This window comes from Equus asinus, chromosome 24 (assembly GCF_041296235.1).
Source record: "Equus asinus isolate D_3611 breed Donkey chromosome 24, EquAss-T2T_v2, whole genome shotgun sequence".
Taxonomy (NCBI): domain Eukaryota; kingdom Metazoa; phylum Chordata; class Mammalia; order Perissodactyla; family Equidae; genus Equus; species Equus asinus.
The window spans coordinates 3,553,964-3,568,628 of record NC_091813.1 but is presented as its reverse complement, the minus strand read 5'-3'; positions in this window follow the sequence as shown (position 1 = coordinate 3,568,628).

The window sequence follows — 14,665 nt, the reverse complement described above, 5'->3', positions numbered from 1 at the left end:
GTGGCTCCAATTTATGACCTTGGCTACCACCTGCATGGATTGGACGATGCACTCTAGGCTTTGTCTGGATGCAAGGTGGAACTACATTTACTATATCTCCTCCTGCTAACCTACCCAACTTGACCAGCCCTGTCTTCCACTGGTATGACCATATTTCCGCAATTTTCTTTCACCAATTAGGAATCGACTTTTGTAGCATATTCAAGTCTTGCACATGGAAGTCCTAGACAAATTTACTATGAAGGGATTAAATGATACACAACATAGCATTTCGCTGCTCAATTTAGAAGTATCCCAAGTGTGTAAGGCAGTCCTCCAAATCCAAATGGCTCTGGATGTCTTGACAGCAGCACAAGGGGGCACCTGTGCCATTATAAAAACTGAATGTTGTGTCTATATTCCTGACTACCATCAGAATATTTCTGGCTTGGTATCCCAGCCACCAAATTAAATCCATGTCTGACCAACCCTAAATCTAAATGATTGGTTGAACTCCTAGTCAGGACAAGGTTTCTGCACTACTTCAAAACCTTACTCATTGGGTTAAACATACTGCTTGTATTTCTTATGATATTTTGTTGTCTGTTTCATTGTTTGTCTTATGCATGTCAAAAATGTTTCACCTCCTGGACCACCTCTCGTCAAAGGATTCTCTCGTCTCCAGAGGCTCTGTACAACTTGTCACCCTTGAACTCCACCGGTGAAGACTTCTGGTCCACTGAACTTCCTACCTGTACCTATGGCCCCATTTTGGGGCAGCTCTACGACCTTGTACAGCCAGAAGTAGTAACAGAAGACTGACCATCATTCATATCCCCAAAGATTTCCGGTCATAATGGATTCAGGGGTGGTTTATGATGTGGATTAATGCTGCCCAAGCTAGAGAAGCCCAAGGTGACCTGGCCTACATGCCAAACTACATGACTTGGTGGATATTTTTATAGTATGAATTGGGGCTGCCGCAGGGAGAATAATCTCACATTGATCTGTGAAGGCCTCTAGATGCCAGAAAAGCCAAGCCAAGTACTTGCCATCAGATTTTGCCTGCAATACCTACAGATGTGAGTTGAGTTCTCTTTGAGGTCCACCAAAATATTTGGAGGTTCCTTGCACCTGGCAGATAGGCAAGCTTCCTTAGTGACTGGGAAAGATTGCCAGAATCTCTGTAAACAAGGTACCAGGCCCATGTTTCCTAGGGACTGTATTCCAGAAAGTCCAATCTTTGTTCCTGAAATGCTGTCTTGTCATATCTGAGCCTGTATGTTTCAAATATAACATTCCAGTCAAAGCCTTTGTAGTATACCCAATGTGTCCTGTTATAAGGAGAGCAGATTCTTATGGAACTTATGCAAATATTGCCACTAAATAACCATACTCAGTGACAAAGGGTTTCCAAATTCCTTAGGGATAAGGTAGGGAGAAAAAGATAAATGCTTCAGTTTTGCTCATGAAGGTATAATTTCACCATATGGCTGTAAGTCATTGTTAGCATAAGGGAAAAGAGAAAAAGATTTCCTTCATTATGAGAAAACAAAACATCAAAACTCAACAATATTTCAAACAGAAGTTCTAAAAAATTACAACCATCCTCATCAGTTCACACAGTCCTGTATAATCAATTCTTGAGCTGAGTTTTCTGTTAGCAGATCGATGAGCTTAGTTTCTGTTAGAATTCTGTAATTTCTTACTCCGTTTAGTTTTACAATCTGAAAGTTTATCAGAAACCTGTCGTTTAGAACCTTTGTGTCAGAACCCTTTCCTGGAATTTCTCGGAAGATGAAGCATATTTGCAAAAGAAAGAAGCATCAGAGTAAAACAACAACTACCTGGAAATGGACAAAGGACTCAAAAGGGCAATTGACAAAGAAACTTGGCTACTTCAGTGACGTATAACACTTGCTGATAGTAATTGTAATTATGACTGTTAACCAGGAAAGATCAGACTCTTAGGAATGCTATATAACTTTAAGACACCTATATTAATAACATTTACCCATCTTATACCACCTAAGGAAGTCTATCATCACTTATTTCACAATGTTTCCCATGTAATTTAATAGACCAAGTAAGCCTAATTAGTTTAATATCTTCCTTCTTATAGGAAGAGAGAGCAAATGTCTTTGAGAAGACTCAGCGGGCCTCTGAAAATCCTCAGAGTAATTTTTCTTCTGCCTACCAGGTCAAAAGAAAGCCTTCATTCAGCATTTGAATATTTTTGAGGGAGAATCTCGTCAAAACATATCAAAAGCTTTTCAAATGCTTGTTCAAATAGAAAGCAACACTCACTGTGAATCAATGCTCAGGTCTCTATTCAAAGTGATAACAGAAACAGTCAAAAATCTTAAGAGTGACCTCAGTCATTATTTTCACAAAACAGATTTGTCTCTTAGGTAGACTTACACAAAGGAATAGCTTTTATGACCTCTTTACCAAGAGCAGATCAAAAGTTCAAGAAAATGTATCCTTTTAGAGAAAACCAAACTTGAATTTCTGCACCTACTTATTTTGAACTTTCAAACTCATGCACTTAATTGAACTTACTTTAGTCTACTTGACCAGGCATAAAACTCCTTTCAGAATTTCTCCTTCACAAACCTTCTACAACTTTCTTTTTTGTTTTCAGAATTTGACCCAAAGTCTTTGTTTTTTCCTTTCTAGTACATCACGACAAATTTATCTTTCTTAACCCATCAAACAAAAATATTTCCATTCTTTATACCTTTTTTACTGAAAACATCCATTTTAACCTCCTTGAATACAAAGCTCTTTCCCTTAGTAATTTGCAGTAGGTTTAATTCCATAAGGTAATTAGAACTTTAACCCTTAACAGACCAAGTAAACACTAAAAAGGTAAACAATTATGGATTGTCTTTTATATCAGCATTCTAAACACTTCATAAGTTTAGAAACACGCCGCTTTACAACAAAGCACAAGGCATGCTTTTTAATACACCCACACGCTTTTAGCCTCTTCCATAAGAAGCCAAAAGTAGATAACTTAGATGTGTTTATTAATAATGATTCAGTGTTTCATCCTATCCAAAAATGATCCAGATATTCACATATTTATTATTTAACATTACTTGGCAAAATTCAAGATTGTTACCAAAAGAATTTGAATCTGTTTTTTTCCCCCAAGTATAGAGACCATAAATCTTATTGTATTCACTTTTATGAGTTTTATGTATTTAAACCATTTGTTTCCAACAATTATGTTCAGATTACCTATGGAAACCTCATGAGGCATTAGACAAAACTGGTCATCATTTAAATATATTATTTCGCTGACAAATTTAACAGACAACGTGAACTTATATGACTAGTAAACCGAGGCTGAATGCCTGCATCGTATGCAAATACTGACAACTCTGACAACAAGACTATTTTCAATCAAACCAACAAACTTAAAGAAGCTTTCATTTACCAAAGGTTAATTCACGTGATGTTAACTTTGAAAGGCACTGAGTTAATTTCTACTACATTTAGAATTTATGAAAGCACTTTCTTTAAGCCAACTAAACAGAGATCTTAATTTTGGCCAGACCATCCAGGGGTAAAAATATCACACGTATAATGTACACATAGACACACATACACAGAGACTGTACAACTATTGTTTTAAAAGCTACTCCCGTGAATCAGGTACAATAATATAAAGCTCACCCGTTATGAATCAAAACTTTGTTTTGAGCCTTTTTACTAATGCTTATGGAGAAGACTCTCTAGATGCTATACTTTTTGCAATGACACACTTATGGCCATTTATCCTTTCCCCTCCTTTCTTTTTTTTTTTTTTTTGAGTCTTAAGACTGAGTGATTGGCTAGATAGTAGTTCCTGGAGAGGGGGGATGATAATTCTTTTCATGATAAAGGAACTAGGTCGAAACTGAGCTGCCTCTAGAACTGTCTTTCCAGTCTTGCAAGGATTTTCTAAGGACGGTTGCTCTTGATTTCTCAGAAACTGGACTATAACTTGAAGGACGTTCTAGGTTGATCTACCTGTCCAACTGCACCAGAAAGGCACAGAGAAACCTTACAAACTTTCTCCCAGCTGCAGTTTCTAGGGCATAACCCATACAATTGAAAGAGTTTCTAATTAGTTAGAATGACCCTGAGTGGTGAGTCTCTGGGGATGCTTATGGCATTCCCCATCCAGTAAAGCCAGTGTGCGACTGACAGTGGAGTGGAGAAGGGTGGAGTGCCTACAAAGGCCTGGAACTGACTGGGGGCTGGGGCTCCCAGTACCCGGGTTGAGAGTTAAGTCCCTTGAAAAATGTTTTCAAGTTTTTCGATTTTACAGAAGGTCCATGTTCTGATCAGGTCCAGCCTGATCTTAACCTCGACCTGGTGACAACAGAGGACATGATGAGCAAAACAAAGAAAGGAAAAGAAGACACCAGACCTCACCCTCATGGCCACTCTCAGAGGGTTCTCAAGATGAGAGTCACACAACACTTCCATGCTGTGGCACACTACCATAGCATGACTGTTCACAGAAAAAATCACAGATTTCCTACCCTCATAGCCAACTCAGTAGGTGACTAAAATACTCAATGAGTCAACCGCCAAGAGAGGGCACCCTACTTGGGGTCGCCGGGGTGATCAGGCCCAGAAAGCCAAAGTTGGGGCTCCCAGTGTTGGAGGACTTGACTCTTGAAAGATTTCTTTGTTTCCCAGTTGCAAAGCTCAAAAGGAGACGAAAATGGCCAGTGTAACTCTAACAAAGATGAAAGAGACACGTCCATTACCTTGAAAATGCCCCCTGAACCTACGGCAGTATCCCACCTCTTGTTCTTACTGTGGGGTTCCTATATCAAGGGGTGACGGGGGTGTCTGCCAGCATTGCATCCCTTGTATACCTTCCCTCGGATGCCTGGCAGTAACAGGTGCCTGGTGAACATCTTTCCTATTCTGCCTGGCAGTAATAGGTGCCTGGTGAATGGTCTTCGAGACAAAAGGAGAAGTTTAAGAGAGAACATAACGGAGAAAAAGTGTGAGGAATTTTCCGCCGCTCTGAGGGACATTCCACCCAATTGCGTGTTGGAGTCATTCTCTGAAGAAGGGTTTCCCATACTCAAGCAAAGGTTAGACTTTGGTAGTTTCCTTGAACTCGATTCCCGATTGGGACATTTGCACAGTTCAGAGCATGATCAGGTGCCATGGGAGGTATCCCAATCCAGCCTTAGGAAAAGAAACCTTCCACCGGAGTCTTGCAGATTGCCGACCATCCTAATGACTTAAGTGGCCTACGTGTGCCCAGGTAATATTTCTATATTAGAGATAGACTCAGGAAGGAATGGATTAATTCATGCTACATCACCCTGAGGCTTAAGCTACTGATTCTCTTCAAGCTGAATGCCGTGATTTGCCCCTTAGAGTAGCCATGGGCAACAAACATCGATTCATAGAGCTAACCAAGCAAGTTTCTGATGGAGAAGTGAGTTTAGATCCATCCTCGAAAAAGAGAGAGGCACCAGGAAGAAAGGGGCACTTACCAGAAGTTCAGCTCAAAAACTGACAAAGCAAGTTCCCCATACAGGACACAAGATATGCAGGCTCAGCGAGCTGAAGAGTTGAAAGATTTCTTGGACTCTCAACGTCTGGTAGTGCTGCTCTTTTATTTAGAGAATGTTACAGGATAACATGGGGACAGGACCCATGGGCAGTAAAGAGTTGCTGCATGGGGACAGGATCTATGGGCAGTGTAGAGCTGCATGCATGGGGACAGGACAAATAGGCAGTGAAGAGCTGCTGCTGCTGCTGCTGGGGAAAGGACCCATGGGCAGGCAGATGTCCTGCTGCTGCCCTGAGTTGAGGGTAAGGGCTAATTTTATGAGTCATGGGTACGTGACTTATTTTTACTGGAAAAAGAAAATATGAAGTAAACGTCATTAAATGATTTCAGTTCAGTTGGGGTCTGGTTATTGTGTGGTCATATAATATTAGATACTAATCTGGCCATATAGATAGACATGTAGGTGAGCATGACCTGGGCTTCTCTCACTGGGGCACCTCTAATTCATACCAAAAAAAAATTCACCGGGTCATATGCTTTGACATGTAGGCCAGATAACCTTGGGCTTTTCGAGCTGGGGCAGCCTTAATCCACATCAGTTGTCGTGGTCTTTCTCAGCTGTCTCCCATAGATATGCTTATCAGTCCGTTATCCTTCATTCCAAGTTATTAATTTTGTATTTCTTTAGTCACCATATGTTCTCTAGGCCGATGTGTGAGTGCTTTCATGATTTTTGGGTATTGTCTTTGAATTTCAATCGTTCACTTAAAGGAATCTTTGCTATCCTAGCCTAGGTCCAACTAAGCACTGAGAACACGAGGTCATCTTGGTTGGTTTGACATTCTGAGATCAGAATCTCCAAATTCTAGGTTGTCCTGGCAACCACCATATGGACATAATGTTTCCGAGATAAATTAGACAAATCTGATGAATTCATCTCTACAAGTAAGATATTTTTATGTCTCTTTTCTGAATTTGGGGATGCGCGAAGTGGATCCTGGATCCTTGATCATTCTAATAGATTACATCTGGATACTGGTTTACTTTATTTCTGTAGGATTTGTTAGTTGTTTGATTTACATCGTCATCTCTGTCATGTTTATTTTTCATTAAATATAAGTGTAATGTTCTAATTTTCAGTCAACTTCCTCACATATGGTGTCAAAGCACATAAGCAATACTCTTCTATGGCGAGGGATGGGGGAGAGAATTTCATTGTTTTCAAACTGAGCATTGTAGCTTTGGATACCAGCCTTCCCTTTGGATTAGTGGTTCCCAGAGGGAAAGAAAAAATCCTAAAAGGCGTGCATATTTGCGGCATAAAGCTTTTGATGCTGAAAGAGATTAGAGAGATGAACTTCTAAGGATTGTGAAGCTCCTCAAAATGCTTAATGATGCTACAGAATGGTCGACCATTGCAAATAGATTAAGATGAATACTACAAAGAGAATGTGTTCTGTGCTAAACTCATGAACCAAGGGAAAATGTTACCCTCTATGAGGTCACTACTAATTACCTTCAGGAATGATCGAAAAAGGCCAGCTTCTTCCCAAGTTCAGCGAAAGATTGCTCCAAAAGTCCCATTCAGGGCCGGCGCTGTGGTGTAGCAAGTAAGTGCCCACATACCTCTTGGGCAGCCGGGGCATCACTGCCTAGCATCATGGGTGGGGATCAGATTAATAGCAATGGGAAATCCAGATTTCATGGTCTGGTCGGCACAGAGATCATAAAGAAGTAGAAATTGTGAGGAGAACTTATCAATACGCACCAGAAAAGGAATCATGAGAATATTACAATCTATGAACGTATCAGGTACACGTCCCCAAATGATGAAGGAAGGAAGACATGTGACCTGACAAGGTGGAATTGTCAGACTGCCAGGTGATCACACGAGCCAGAGGATTGCCTGGGCAAATTGAACTTGGGAGGGACTCCAGGACTTTCTCTGTGGAAAATCCACCCATTTGGCCATATCCACAAAAGGTAAGAGGTAAAACCCAGGATAATCTTAAAGGAAAGAAACCGGTCTCTGGAGGGAAGGTAGTAGACCTTTCAATGTTCGAGGAGAATCTTAGAAACTGATAATAAATGCAGAACAAGGAGAACTATCCTACCTGGAAAGATGGAGTCTTCAGACTGGTATGAGATGGCTCTCAAACACTGTGTGCATGGACGTTGTCAGGATAACTTAGAAAAATCCGAGGGTGTTTATGACATCACGCTGAACATGTCACCAAAGATGGCCGCATGTTTCCAGGGCGAGTATTTGCTTAGGCTGTGATAGTGAAGTGAGAGATACCCAGAAACAGCTTTTCCCAACAGAAACCAGGCACAGAAACTTGAAGAAATCAAAGAGATGCTGATTCAAGGGATAAGAAAGGAATCATTGGGAAGAAGCAATAATAGAGGGACAAGCACTGAGAGGAGAACATTGTCATCTACTCAAGTAGATGGGGAGGCCATGCTGATTCAACCTTGAAACTTGATTTGAAACAAGAGGCCGGACTTGGCACTTATCAGTCCTACGTTGGCCTTCTGCCTTACTCATAATCCAAAGTCAAGAAGGATCTCTTGAGGACATTGAAGAGAAGAATCGAAGCCTCCGTCCTACGCCCCTAGCATCGTTTGAAGAGAAGTCTCCCTTTCCACAGCTCTGGAGTCATGGGGGCCCACTGGGTACATGCTAATGTGTCCCAAGACATCTCTTTGAAGCCTTGAAGAAATGCATGCCTGTCATTTTTTGAGTACGTCTGCTGGTTTGGAAGGGCACGGGAAGTGTGCTGAAAAGCACCCTTTTCCAGAGGGCTTCGTTCCTGTGTCAAGACTGCCCCCCCAGGCTAGCGTGCTCAGTTGGACTCCAATGAAATTCTCTCCCATTATCTCTTGCCATAGAAGGAGTACTGACTCTGTGTTTTGACACCATATGGAAGGGGGTTGGCTGAAAATTAGAACACTACCATTATATTTAAAGATGTAAGTCAAACCAATAGAAAACCTTGTGGAAATAAAGTAAGCCAGTATCTAGACCTAATCTGGTGGAGATCCCAAGGATCAGGGGTGAAGTTCGAAATTTCCCAAATCCAGAAAAGAGACAGAAAAATCTGTTACCTGGAGAGAGGAGGTCATCAGATTTTGCTAACTTGTCTCAGAAACATAATGTCCGTGAAGGTGGTTGCCAGGACCCCCACGAATCTGGAGTTTCTGATCTCACAATGGCAAACCAGCCAAGACGACCACGAGTTCTCAAGGCGCAGTGTCAACTCGACCAGGATAGCAAAGATTCCTACAAGTGACCTATAGAAATTCCAAGACAACACCCAACAATCACGAAAGGACTCACACCTCGGCCTACAGAACATAAGGTGATTAAAGAAATGCAAAATTCATAACTTGGAATGAAGGAGAATGCACTGATAAGCATACCAAAGGGAGATACCTCAGAAAGACCATGACGATTGGACTATGGAAAAGAAAATAAGGTCCTGTCGAATGGAAGGCCAACAGAAATCACAAGTGAATAATCCACAGTGATAGACGTCAGTCTTTAGACAGATTCTGCTTGAACGCTTGAAAGTCTGAGAAAGTCACAACCCCAAAAATTACAGCGAAGGTCAAACCTGGTCTAACTGGGAAGGGTGAGTTATGAGACTGCTCCCCGCAGGCTCTGAAGCCTGTGTCCATGAAGCTAGACTGGACAGAGGAGACACGATTCTGACAAATCCTCTGACATCACAGTGTGCCAGATAAACAGGCTGGCCTCATCTACACAGGGCCAGATTTGGGCTCAAGTAGCATATTCAAGTCCCATTCCACTCAACTGCAGGTTGCCAATGGAACATGAAAGGGGCTGGCCAGTGGGGCAGCATGGAGTCTGATTCTTTTGGGTCAATAGCCCAGGGTCAGCCACGTGGAATCCTGGGGGTCAGCCTCCTCAATGATCGTCCAGCTGTTCTGGGCCAGGCGTGCGACCTAGTGTAGAGGCAGATGGGAAGCAACTTTAGAGAGCACCACTCTTCCTCAGCCAATACAGCGGCATGATCAGCAGATTTGAGCACAGCCATAAACTTCTGCCAAACAAAACCAATTAAAAGTTGTAAAGAATAGAAAAGCTGAACCTCAAAATAAAAAAAACCCATGCCAGTGAGAAGAAAATTATATCTAAGAATAACCTTTGCCAAACAGGAGAAAGCGATGGAAACCAAAAACTAGCAAAGTTTTGGGGAAAGAAATTCCACAAGTCACAAGGAAACGCAAGGCTATTCTGTGCCCTTCGCATGGAACAACGGACACACTTGAAACGTCCATACCTCATGAAGCTGAGAAATATAATGGAAAGCAATAGGATATATTGGAGTATATGAGGAAGCCATTTGGTATAAACCTAATTCGGCCTGATTTTGTTTTTTCCAAAAGGTCCTGACTATGGCTATTTAGCATGCATTGCATATCTGCTTAGACATTTCCTATGGCCCTTGAGATAAAGGTGCAACTTCTCCCAACATTAACATTTCCTTAGGGATAAGCGTTTTGCCCTAGGCTATGAACAGATTGCTGCACTCACCTTTGACCACCCAGCTCACCTGTGACCAGTCAGCTGGTGACAACAGACCGCCACCCTGCTGTGGTCACTGAGACAGAAGACCTACCTGCTATTTCCATCAATCGCTGTGCCAACAGAGCAGTCTCGCAACTATTGTAAATGGGACATTTCAACCCTATATGAAACATCCTCTATGAGGGGAATACAACCAGTCTGTGCACCCCACTTCTTTGATGCCCTTTCTTCCTTTGGGAAGAAAGGCCCCGGGTTATAATCCTCAGATTTAAGCTCAGAATAAGCTCAGCCAAAGTTTCATTTACAGATTGGTTATGGATTATTTTTGACGACAAAGCAATGTCTGGATTCCATGCAGTCCCAGTCAAAGTTGCAGCAATCTCTCCCACACAAATAGGAGAGAGAATCCTAAAGTTTCTATCCAGCAACAAAGGACACTGAATAGACACATGAATCCTGAGGAAAACGATCAAAGCAGCAATTATCACCCTTTCTGATTGCCACGTATAGAACAAAGAGCTAGGCCCTGAACAGCACAGCCTGGACCCCAAAATAGGCACACAGACCCATGCAACAGAATCGAGACCCCAGAAGTCAACTCTCACATCTATGGACAGCCCATTTACGACCAGGGAGCCAAGAGGAGACAGCAGAGAAAGGAGAGTCTCGACAAGAAACGGTGCTGGGTAGACTGCACAGCCGCATGTAACACAATGAGAGTAGACCATGATGTTACACCAGGTACACACACCACCTCGAAATGGATTCAGGCCTTGAATGGAAGACTTGAAACCGTGACACTTTGAGGAGATAACGCAGGCAGCTTGCTCTTTGCCATCTGGCTTGGCCGCCTGTTTGGAAGAAGCATGTGTGACTGAGCAATAGCAACAAAGGAAACAAGAAACAAGCAGGACTCCATCCAACGCAGAACCTTCTGCCCAGCCAATGACACCATCAGCTCAATACAAAGACAGCACAACAACTGCGACAGGATGTTTGCAAACTACACATCGGAGATGGGGTGAATAGCCAAAAGATCCAATGAACTCATATGTCTCCACAGGAAAAAAAACAACGAGCCCAATACAACCTGTTAAAAAGATGGAAACAGACATTTCTCCCAGGAAGATAGAAAGATGGCCATCAGGCTATATGAAAACATGCTCATCATCATTAAGTCTCTGGTCAATGTGAATCTGAACGGCAATGAGACAGCAGCTCACAGTGGTCAGAGGGCTATAAGGATGAAGACAGGAAACCACAGGTTTCGGAGGAGGTGGAGAGAAGAGAAGCCTCCTGCACTGTTGGTGGGTGTGTAAACCTGTGCAGCCACTAGGCAAAGCTCTGTGGAATACCCACAGAAATGTCAGAATCCATCTACCATAAGTTGCAGGTAGTCCTTGGCAGCATATTTATCCAAAGAACTTGGAAACACTAACGCATAGAGATCCGTGCACCACTGTGCTCACCACAGCCTTACTCCCGATATCCAAGACTTTGAGGCCGCCCTGGTCCCCATGATGTGACGAAAGAAGAAGGAAGATGGGCTATAGCCACACAATGGCATAACACTCAGTTGTAGGAACGGAGGCAGTGCAGCCATTTGTGAACACCAGAAAGGCTCCTGAGGGTATTAGGGGAACTGAAAAAAGCCCTGGGGAAAGGTCAAATACCACAGGATCTCATGCACAAGGAGAAGAGGAAAAATGGACCAACAAACAGGTAGCACATGACATAGGATTGGTAGTTCCCAGAGGGAAATGGGGGCGGCCACCGGAGGGAGAAAGAGCTGATTAGGCACAAGTGTGTGATGAGGGCCTGTAATTAGGCTTACGGTGGTGAAGATGATGTAACTTACACAGAAGTCTAAATCTATGAGGATGTAGATCTGAAAGCTATAGGATCTTACAATGCAGGGTTATGACAATCAATTCACATAAAATCAAAACTCCAAAGAGGGGTGCAGATTTACGGCCTAAAGCTTTGGAGGCTAAAAGAGATTAGAGAAGATGAACTTCCAAGGATTGGCAATCACCTCCAAATGCTTAATGATGCTACTGAAAGGTAGACCTTTGCAAAGAGATGAAGAGGAATACTAGCAAGAGAACATTGTCCGAGCCAAACTCATGACCCAATGGAAAATGTTACCGTGCATGATGTTACTACTGATTCCCTTCACAAATGATCGAAGCAGGCCAACATATTCCGAAGTTCAGGCCAAAGTTTGGTCCAAAAGTCCAATTCAGGGCCAGCCCTGTGGTGTAGCGGGTAAGGGCATATGTTCCGCTTGAGCTGACCGCGTTTCAAAGTTTAGCATCACGGGTGTAGACCATATCACAAGCATTAGGAAATCCAGATTACACGGTCTGATGGGCACAGAGAACATAAAGAAGTAGAAATGGTGAGGAGACCTTATCAATACACACCAGAAAGAGAACCTTGAGAATATTACAATCTGTGAACGCATGAGGTACACTTCCCCAAATGATGAAGGAAGGAAAGCATGTGACTTGCCAAGGTGGAATTGTCAGACTGCCGGGAGATCACATGATCATTGTGCATCAGGCAATTGAATGGGCAACTTCAGCTTGGGATGGCCTCCATGACTGTCTCCGGGGAAAGTCCACCAGTTTAACCATATCCACAAAAGATAAGAGATAAAACCAAGAATAATCTTAAAGGAAAGATACCTGTGTGTAGAGAGAATGTAGTAGACTTTTCAAAGTTAGAAGAGAAAGTTAGAAAACAACAGGGACATGGTCACCGTGATGTCATAAAAAAACCTCAAAATTCTAACTTGTCCTGACAACCTCCATGCACACAGACTTTCAGAGCCACCTCAGACCAGTCTGACTCCTCACCCTTTCCAGGTTGGATAGTTTTACTTTCTCTGGATTTCTTGTCGGTTTCTAACTTTCTTCTCAAACTTTGAAGGCCTGCTCCATTCTCTCTAGACACTGGTTTCTTTCCTGTAAGATTATCCTGGGTTGTATCTCTTATATCTTGGGTAGATGGCCAAGTGGGTGGCCCTTCACCAGAGAAAGTCCTGGACTCCCTTCCAAGTTGAAGTTGCCCAGGCAATCCTCTGATGCGCAATGATCGTGTCATCTCCTAGCACTCTGCAAATTCCACCTTGGAAGGTCACATGTTTTCCTTCCTTTCTCCTTTGGGGAAGTGTACAAAATGCGTTCATAGATTGTAATATTCTCATGGTTCTTTTTCTGGTGCGTATTGATAACGTATCCTCACAATTGCAACTTATTTATGATCCCTGTCCGCATAGTACCATGAAATCTATATTTCCTAACACTGCTAATGTGATGTGCACCCGTGATGTCAAACAGTGAGGCCAAGGCCGCCCAAGCGGAATGTGGGCACTTACCCACTCCACCACAGAGACGGCCCTGAATTGTACTTTTGGACCAACATTTAGCCTGAATTGGGAAGACGTGGGCCTGTTTGGATTATTTGTGAAGGTGATTAGTAGTAAAATCATGGAGGGTAACATTTTCCGTTGGTTCGTGGGTTTAGGACGGATCATGTTCTCTTGGTAGTATTCCTCTTCATCTGTTTGGAATGGTCTACCTTTCTGTAGCATCAGTAAGCATTTTGAGAAGATGTTCCATCCTTGGAAGTTCACCTTCTCTAATCTCTTTCAGCCCCCAAAGCTTTATGCCGTCATTCTGGACTCCTTTTTGGATTTTTGATTTTTGGTGAATTTATTGCCATAACCCTGCATTAGAACATCCTTTATCTTTCAGATTTGCATCCTCATCGATTTAGAATTCTGAGTAGCTTACATCATCTGCACCAGCGTAAGCCTAATGACAGGCTCTCACCACACACTTGTGCCTCATCATCTCTTTCATCCTACCCCACCGCTCCGATTTGCCTGTGGAACCCACAATCAAATGTCCCTTGCCACCTGTTGGTTAGTGCTTGTTTATTCTTCTCCTTGTAAGTGAGATCCTATGGTATTTGACTTTCTCCCTGGGGCTTGATTCACTTCCCCTAAAACCCTCACAGCCATTCTGGTGGTCACAAATGGCTGGATTGCATCCTTTGTTCTGGCTGAGTGGTATGCCATTGTGTGGCTATAGCATATCTTCCTTCTGAATTCATCCCTTGCTGGGCACCAGGGCGGCTTCCAATTCTACAATAGTGGCAGCAAGGCTGAGGTGATCTCAGCGGTGCACATGTCTTTATGCAGTAGTGTTTCCGAGTTCTTTGGATGAACACGCCACACAGGAATAGCTGGATCATTAGGGAAATGGGTTCTTCAATTTCTGAGGCAGTTCCACACCTTTTGGCGTAGTGGCTTCACTGGTTTACACTCCCACCGGCAGTGCAGGAGGCTTCCCTTCTCTCCACCTCCTCTCTGACACTTGTTGTTTCCTGTCTGCTTCCTTCTAGCCATTCTGACCACAGTGAGCTGCTGTGTGCTTGCAGTTGGATTTGTGTTGGCCTGAGATTTCATGATGGTGAACAAGTTTTCATGCACCTGTTGGCCCTCTTTCTATCTTCTTTGGAGAAATCTCTGTTTCCATCTTTTGCCCAGGTTTTCATTGGCTTCTTGTTTTTTCTCTTGTGGAGAG